General features: G+C 43.4%; 1 long non-coding RNA gene across 1 annotated transcript; it reads left to right on the forward strand.

Annotated features, from left to right (window-relative positions):
* The first annotated feature begins 34 nt into the window (after positions 1–34).
* LOC141423872 (uncharacterized) lies at positions 35–7,483 on the forward strand. The gene is made up of 3 exons (XR_012448641.1): positions 35–372; positions 1,685–1,778; positions 4,549–7,483. It is a non-coding gene; the product is annotated as an uncharacterized lncRNA (long non-coding RNA).
* Positions 7,484–9,341: the final 1,858 nt, after the last annotated feature.

Consider the following 9,341-nt stretch of genomic DNA (forward strand, 5'->3'; position numbering starts at 1 on the left):
TCTTCTGGCTGGAAACATGCTGGGTTCAGCCCTGCCACCCTCATGACCTCTCAGCACTGTGGAGCTGGTCAGAGCGCACAGCACCATCCTAGGTTGGCCCTGGAAGTGATCCCTGAGTCAGCTCACACTGACCCACTCATTGAAGGCTCCTCCCATGTCTCCCACTCTTTCAGGCTCAGAACTCATGTTCCAGATGGGCTCAGCTGGCAAGTGTTTGAGACGTGCCTCAGCATCTTGTGATGTGTCCCTGAACCTCTGTGCCTCGTGCGGGGTGAGTCACAGGCTCTGACTTGATTCCTGATACACACTGCCCCGAGTCCTGGGTCTGAGTGCAGACACCATCAGTCCTGGAGGTATCCTCTCTCCAGTGAGGTACAGTCAGTTGGCTTTGATTTCTCAGAATTCTTTGCCCTTTCTTTTTCTCTACATGGATTCTTTCTCAGAATTATTTTGGTTAGGGCAGGGGTTATAAGCACCTGCCTCCGAGCCCTTCTCCCTCCAAGCTCTCATCCTTACTTAACTTCTGCTACACCTGGGCTGTGAGACTGCACACAGGGAGCCCTGTTGAAGCAGGAATGTTGTGGTTCCATGCAGCAGGGTGAAATTCTTTCTAGAAACTTGGAATAGGTGATGAATTGGTGAAATCAGAAAATGGGAGAAGGATGAGCTTCTGCTTCGGTGTGGTAAAAATCATGAATGCTAGATTCAGCCTGCTTGGGTTCGAATCCTGACACTGTCATTTCCCACCTCAATGGCCTTAAGCAAGTTTTCTGTGCCTCAGTTTCCTCATTTATAAAATATGAATAAGCATTCCACTCATAAGAATGTTCTGAAGAAAAACTGTTAAACTTGTACAGTTCTTTAAGATATCCCTAAGATATAAGTGTTAGAATATGCTTAATGTACTTTCTATACAAGACTGAGTATAGAATTTTTAAACCTGTTGAAATCACCATAAGAAGGAAACTAAGATTAAAAGGAGAAAAATGGAGGGGATGAACCAGTTCAGATTATAATACATATATACATGGAAATGTCATAATGAAACTCCCTGTATAAACAAATAAAAATGACTTAAACAAGTAAAAATGACATTTTTTCAAAAATGAAGGACAGGAAGGTGACACAGTTCCTGTCTAGGTGTTGGTGTCAGTGGTGGGGGAGGATAGAAGGAAAGGGTGTCGGAGGGTAAATATAGTGGGACTATTATGCACTCGTGTATGAAAATGGAAAAAGAGACCTGATGAAACTGTTCTAAGAATGAGGAGGGTGGAGGTAAGGGAGGATGATGGAGGGGATGAGTTCACCTGATATATATACTAAGTACTTTTGTAAATATAACAATGTATCCCCAGGACAACAGTAATACGATGATAATAATAATGATAATAAAAGATATCCATGTTAATAATAGTGTTTCTTGTTGCTATTCTAGCCTCTCGGGGAGGTTCTTTTTTGTAGCTTTTTGTAACTATAGTCTGGTAATAATGATTGTTATGTATGCCTCCCCTTTTCTGGCTCAATACTCCACAATAGCCACTTCGGCATCTTTTCTTCAATTCAACCAGAATAGCAATGGGCCGGATTAACTCCTTTGCTCTGGGGTCTTGGCTCTAGTTCACACGGGTTTGGGTGAGGGCTAGGCAGGGAAACCCACTCATGACTTGGACTCTTTTCTCTTTAGGCCTCAGGTCTTGCTGCCGTGTGGCCCCAGGAAGCACTTGTTGGAAGCATCCACTCGTCTATCCATTGATTCACTATTTAGTCTACAACCACTGGTTAGTATCTGTCAGGTTCTGTGAGAGATCATAGTTCTAATAAGGAAAAAACTCCAGTTCCTGTGTTCAAAGAACCCAACATAGCAGGCAGTGACAGTCTTGGTGTATGAACCGCTGCTGTAAAGATGAGTGTGGGGTGTTTTGAATGGACAAGGGAGGTGCCTGTCCCAATTCTGGAAGTGAGGAGTTGATGGTGTTGAGCACTGGATTCTGGCAGATCAGGATGATTCTCTCAGGTGAAATAAGGTAAAGACATTCTGGCTGAGAAAGCAGCAGGTGCAGAGGTCAGAAGAGGAAAGTGAAGAGGCTCAGAACTTGGCATAGATTGCCTGTCCCTTTCAGGAAGCACAGTCTTCAGGTCGGGTGTGAGGGTGCCAGAAAAGCAGGGGAACTACTTTACCTTTTCCACTGGTTATCTGAATCTGTCCTATTTACCTATGAATTCTCGTTCCCTAGTTGTCCATCTCAAATAGTGTCCAAAACATGGAGTTAATTGTCATAATTTTCAAAACATGGGGTTAATTGTCATAATTTTCACATGATCGATATGAAGCTAGGAGAGTTCATTATATGTTCCATGGTTCTGTGAATTTGTTTTCAGACTTCTGGTTAAACACAACAGATTGGACACATATGTTTATTCCAGATGCCTTGTAAAAATATCAATGGAATGAGCATAGACGGAAAAAAACAGGTATAAATTCACAAAGCCAAAGAATATGGGAGAGCAGACAATAGCAGATGAGAAATGCCAATAAATTCTTGGAATATGAAAAATCTGAAGTGAGGGCCAGAGAGCTGAGAAGTGGTTTAGATTGGGTTCCCTGTGAAATGCTCTCAGAGATGGAGATCTGATGTCACAAGTTTACTTGGAAGAGCTCTTAGGAGCCACTCCTGTAGGGAGTGAAAGAACAGGACTGGGCAGAGCGTGTACCTGATGGAGCCCCAGCAGGTCTCAGCTGACCTCACAGGAAGCTCTTTAGAGTGGTTCAAACTGAGGCCAGGGGTTCAGACCTTGAGATGGCCTTGGAGGAGGCAGTTCCCTTGGCCAACTCCTGGGGAGGAACCTGTTTGTAAGTCTTTGCCAGCCAATACTCCCTGAGAAAAGAGAACCTCAATCAAAGTAGGGTATGTAGTGCTGCATTCTACCACCCACTACAAGGGGATTAAGCTAAATGAAAAGGCTCAGGAATTGGGAATGCAGGAGCCTCTGAGCACAAGGACAGATGTGGGGCTGAGAGCAGGAGCATTGTCTGAGAGCTTCCTACTTCTTCCTCACTCAGGCAGAGGACTAATGGTTTACTGTGGAGTGGACGATGACCACAGAGTTTCCAGATCAGGGACACCAATACGGTAAAGGAATGCAGGGGAGAAACCTGAATATGGAATAAGTGGAGCCTTCCCCAAACTGAGAAATTCCACATTGCTGAGCACTGAGCCTTGGGCTCCTTACCTCTCAGCTCACAGCTCTCAGGCTCACAGCTTTGGACAGAAAACAGGAGAGGTCCTCTCCGGAAAACTGAAGTGCAAGAGAAAAGGTCCACCGAGTCTAAGATTCAGGGGTTCCCAAATAAAAATTATCAAGCTAGCCACCTTAACACCCCAATGAAGATGACCAGGTAACAAACTCCACCCACAGTCACACAGCTCTTCATCAGCTTTTTAATACCATACTCTCAGATATAACCAGAGTCAGGAAAACTTGGCATGAAAAAAAGACCTTTGAAAATATTCTTTTTGTTCTTGTAAATGATCTGTTCATGCTCTTTGCTCATTCATAATAGTAATAAATATATTTCAGATTCTGTAACTTGAATATATGCCCCCACATTCATGGGCTGCAAAGTTAAACCCCAATGCAGCAGTGCTGAGAGCTGGCACCTCTAAGAGGTGATTAGGTCATGAGGATCTGCCCTCGTGAATGGATTGATATCATTACAGTGGGAGTGGGTTACTTTTTGCTGGAGTGGGTTGTTATAAAGCTAAGTACAGCCCTCTTTCACCATGAGACACCTGCTGCCATGCGAGGATGCAGCAAGAAGGCGTTCACCAGATGTGGCCCCTCCATCTTAGACTAACCTGGCTTCAGATATGTGAACCTGATGCATTTGTGTTCATTATAAGCTACCCAGCTTGTGGCAGTCTTTAAGAGCAGCATAAAATGGGCTCAGGCATCCCAATGAATCTAGTAAACATGCAAAAACATGTTGAAAAATATTTCATAGAAACCTGCATAAAACTTAAGGGATTACCAAGTGGTGTGACTCTCATCTTACCAAAAAGAAAACTAAAGCACTGAGAAGTGAGCTGCCCAGCCAGCTGTAGAAGCCTGCTGCTAACGGATGAGGGACAGAAAATCCAGCTCCATCCCCACCTGTTAGAGTGTGCTACTCTTCAGTTACCTCTAAAATTCATCCCTTGCCCACTTGTCATATTCAGGAATTTCAGAGAGCCAGTTCCCACAGTTTGCAGCATTTTTTGAAGTTTTTTGGGGATAAGTAGCTGAGAGGATTTTAAGCTACTTGAGACCCCATGTGATTTCATGCTGTAAATTTGGCAATTCCTCTATTAGCACCTTACAAATCTCCATTTCCGTTAACACGGTACTCAGCGACATTTGGCTATTCAAATAATGCAAGTTAAGGTTTTAAAAATAAAGATTAGGGCTGGGGGTATGGCTCAAGTGGTAGAGTGCCTGCCCAGTAAAATGGGTTAGTGTTGTAGCGTGGTCAAGGAATGAGACCAAGCTGTCGACTGTTTTTCTTTGCAGGAGAGAGTGGAAAGGTGAGGCAGCGTTGTAAGTTAGCCTCCGTGCTTGGAGGTCCTGGCTTCTCGTGATTCTTCCAATCCCAAAAGACTGAAAATGCCTGGATTGTGTGGTCCATAGCAGCATCTGGAGGATTTGAGTTCCTAAATGTAAGCTAAACTTGAAGGAATGTGAAACACTGGACAAGATTTTCTGCTGCCCAAGAAAGCTTTCTGTCCAGAGTAAATTCAAGCAATGGCATTTTGTTGACTCTGAAATTCCAAGACTTCATTAGTCTTGAAAGTATGAACTGTAGTTTGGAAACCTAACTGCTGCCTTTTCCTTGACCGTGTGTACCACTGATGCAATACTAGGCCAGTTGTCTCAATCACGCTTCAAGCAAGAGAAGAGTAGAATTATTTCATGTGTAGATAATAGAAAGATTTAGGATAATGGAGGGATGAGAAAATCTCACAATAACAACAGGAAGGCACTCATTGTACAAAATGTGCCACTCATTGTGCCACTCATTGTACAAAACCTGTACAATATTATCTTATTTAATCCTTGCAGCTATTCATGGACTAAGTGCCATCCTTACTTCACAAGAGATTGAGGTTCAGAGTGGTGAAGTTACTTGCCCAAAGTCATAAGGTAGAATATCTCCAGATCAGAGCAACAATCTGATTTTAGGATACTGGGCTGTTAACTTCTTTCTATACAATGGGTTCTTAATCTCTCCATGAATGCTCCTGAAATAGTAAATGCTCAAAAAACATCACTCAACTGAATGAATAAATACTCAGCCAAGTCAGAGGCACATGGTTACATGCTGTTTAAACCAGGGGGATCTGAAAGCTATAATAAGATGGGCTTTCAAATACCTTAGAACTTTCTGGTCAAATTTAGAACTCTTTGGATACTTGTCATATTATCACCTCTCTTTTGTTTTAGCATGATGAAAATATATATTAAAAGTGGTGATTATTATGCTTATGGCAGTTATCTAACAGTGAAAAAGGTAATTACTGAATGTCCAATGCAATAAATTGGCTAAATAGATTATGGAAATGCGTCTGATTGAATACTCAACAGCCATTAAGAATCAAGTTGCAGAGCTGTACCTCAGTGGCAGATTGATTGCCCAGCCTGTGAAAGACCCTGAGTTTCATCCCTAGCACTGCAAGGGAAAAAAAAAAAAAAAATCAAGTTGTACAAGGAGCCTACTACTCCCTTGTCTTAGGCATGTAATGAATGTCATGTGTTTACCCTACAAAGAGCCTTGACTGGGCTTCCCAGGGCTCAGTATCATTACTGAGCAAACAGATTTTGTTAAAACTCAGATTTATTTTGTTCTTATTTATTCGCCAAATTATTAACCAAACTAGCCAAAATATAGGGCAAAAAATCAGAATAAGTAAAATATAAGGAAGAATCCTTTCCATCTCAACTTTCCAATCACCATCCTAGCCTTGTCCTCACTGTGGCCACTAAACATAAGCCACCTTAGAACATTCAAATTCTTATCTTCTCCCTCACTGCTGTCCATCACCCTGCTTATACCCCTCCCTTCAGGCACTACCTCACTCCTGCTCCTTGGCCTGGCTTTAAGCACTGATCTTCACATAGAGGAGACCCAATTCCACACCAGCAGGCCCCAGCCTGACCTCTGAGGTCCTGGGAAAGGGAGCCTGAACCCAACTTTCCCTGGAGAGCGGGAAGTGGCAGTGAGACGCCCTGCAGTCCCTGCTCCCAGGCTGGCCTTATCCCTGCCAAGGGGCCAGAGTTTCCTGCCCGGAAGCCCTGGGCCTGCACACAAAGCGGGTTATCAGTCACCATCAGGGGATTAGGACCATAGGGAGCACTCCTCTTAGCTGTCAGGTTTCCAGGCCTTTCCTGTGTGAATCTTTACTTCCTGGAAGCTCTTGTTTTGGTCTTTTCCAAGATGGAAGCCCTTCCCCTTGTTTCCTACCCTCTTTCACCTTGGGTCAGCTACCTTACACTCCTTTCTTTCCTTCTTGCAGTCTAAATCCTCTTAGATTAGTAAAAGTAAGGGCCTAGGTAGGGAAGTATTCCACACTTTCTAGATCTTTTTTCTTCTTAAAGAAAAAAGGGTTAAATCAATGAATTAATTTAAATCTCTTCTAGGATGGAAGCCCTTTTATTAACTGAGAAAATTAATAAATCGTACCTGTATTGAGGTTTACATTATTAATCTTAATAGTTGATTTATTTATCAGCCCTTAATAGAGCTTCTTTCTGTGTTAAAACACAGAGGTTTAAAAAAAAAGTTAGTAATTTACTTAAAAAGTTTTAAAAGAAGTATAGTGTACATGTAAAGCTTCATAACAAAAACAACAAAATTTGTTTTAAAACTTATGTTGTAGCCAGAAGTAGTAGATCACGAATGTAATTTAGCACTTGGGAGACTAAGGCAGGAGGATTGCAAGGTGGAGGCCATCCTGAGCAACACCCTGCCCCAGAAAAACAAAATTAATGCTGTAAATATGAGCTACCAGTTACTGGATATTGACTGAATGTACCAAGAGTTATGCTAGCTCATCAAGTCCTGCTTTATGAAGGGTAAGCTGACTCTTGGAGAGGTTGACTAACTCACTGAGATCGTTCTGTATGCAAATGCCAGAGCTGGGTTTTTATCCAACCTGTGTGGCCACAGTCTTTTGACCTTACATTCTTCTGCTTCCCAAAGCAGCTGATACCACCCACATCTACCAACAACCCTCAATATTATTATATTATTAGTCTCAGCTCTACATTTGAAAGCCTGCCCCTCTCCCACCCTACCTCAAAACTCATCACCATTGTCCCAGGACTTCAGGCATAAGTCCGAAAAGATGAAAAGATAATTGTGTTTGTCTTCACAGACTCCCATGTAATTCAAAAGAAAAACTAAATTAAGCCACAAAGAATATGTCAGCAAGTTAAACAAAGGTATGATTTTCCTGATGTGTATCTCTATGTATATGATAATAAATATATACAAAATATTATGTGTACATTTATTGTGGAGGTGTTCCTGGACCTTCAGCACCTGCTTATCTGCCTACTGGTGATTGGGTATTGCCAACTCCCTGCTTCTGAAGTTGGATATGGAACAGAGAAAGTAAGGAAAAGGAAGGAGGGAAAAAGGAAGAAGAAGAAAAGTGAATCTGCTCAGAGCTGTAGAAGGGGGTTATAACCTGCTCTTCCCTCTTCCAGTTTTGTGATTTGTGATTTCTTTGCATGCTTCCTTTCTGTCCTCTCCTTCAGAAGAGAAGGGGTGGTTAGGACCTAGGGCACAGCTGTGCCTCAGAGAACCAGGCCTACTTTAAGTCAGCAAGGAGTGACCAGACCTGCACCTCCCTGCTCATATGCGGTCTGTGGGGCCTCTTGTATGATGACTCAGATGAGTGCTTGCTTCCTGCAAATCCTGAGGGATGTCAGGGACTGCTCTTGGTGAACACCCCGATAGTCAATTTTAACAATTTAATTAATTTTTATGACATCCAGTCAGCCTTCTGGGGGGTGAATCTCTGAGCTCATGATGACACATGTGGCTGGGACTCCTCAGATCTCTACAGTTGCCATGGCATCCATGAGACCTTTATTACATGCAAGGCCCCTGGCCGTGCATTGAGGAGCACCATCCAGAATTTGTCAGTGTGAGAACATGTGAGGGTGGAAGACACTTTTCAGGGAAGGATGAGGCTGTGCAGTCAGAGGAGCCATCCTGCTATGCCAATTGAGCAAGGAGGCCTTATGCAAGCAAGCAGATGATTTTGTAGCCTCCATCAAAAACAGGCAACGTGGGTCTCTTTGGGGTGTTGTCAGAGCTGTGTACCTTTGGTGAGTTTGGAGATTTTTTCCAGGGGAATCCACATTTGTCTACCAAGAGCAATGAGATTTCCTGGTTGGCTCTGGGTTGGGTGGGGAAGTTTTCTTGTCCCTTGGATAATCTGCTTAGAGTTTTGTGGAGTTCATGGCCTATACATCCTGGGGTGATTGTGCATTGGAAAGACACTGCTATCCAGCAAGTCCTTGAGCCCAGGGCTGGACTCCAATTCTGCTTCATCCAAATAAATGGTTGCAACCCAACTGAGATGAGGAAACTCTCTTTCTCTGTGAGGACTGCTCCATCAGGAGGAGGAGGCCTGGACGTCTAGGGCCCCAGGGAGACTGAGGTGAGATCTGCAGAAGGTGTGTACCCAAGGAGACTGACAGCATCAGAGCTAATGCTGTCCTGCTGTGCTGTGACCGCTTCTGCCTCCAGTATCCCTACCAGAGGTAGCCCTACATCAACCTCCCCTGCCTGGGGTGAAAGTGTCGGGTAGCATCCCTGAGGTAGTAAGCTCAGCCCAGCCAGCTTAGCCCATCAGTGCAAAGTTCAACTCAACCATTTTTCAATGCTAGGTAAAGGCTGGGAGTGTGGTTCAAGTGGTAGAATACCTGCCAAGCAAGTCCAAGGCCCTGAGTTCAATCTCCAATACCACTAATACCAGGTAATGTTCTTGCTCCTGAGAGGGGAGAGAAACCTCTGCCTTAGCGTATGGGCTCCTGGCTGCAAAACTCATTTACCCTGGACAGCAAATGCAGGCTGCTGTTTCTGATTGTCAGATATGAAGCCCTTTAGTTTCTTATTCTTAGTTCTGAATTTGGTAAATTTCCAGATGTGACTTAAAATAAAACAGGAGAAAACAACTTGAAAGACAAAGATTTGTTCCCCTCTCTCGAGAATGGAGGATGATTTTAAGGATGGAGCCTGGCCTCTAAGCATTCTTTCATTTAAGTAATATAAAGTCATACTAGTTTCAAGGGGC

This window comes from Castor canadensis, chromosome 6 (genome assembly GCF_047511655.1).
Source record: "Castor canadensis chromosome 6, mCasCan1.hap1v2, whole genome shotgun sequence".
NCBI classification, from domain to species: Eukaryota; Metazoa; Chordata; class Mammalia; order Rodentia; family Castoridae; genus Castor; species Castor canadensis.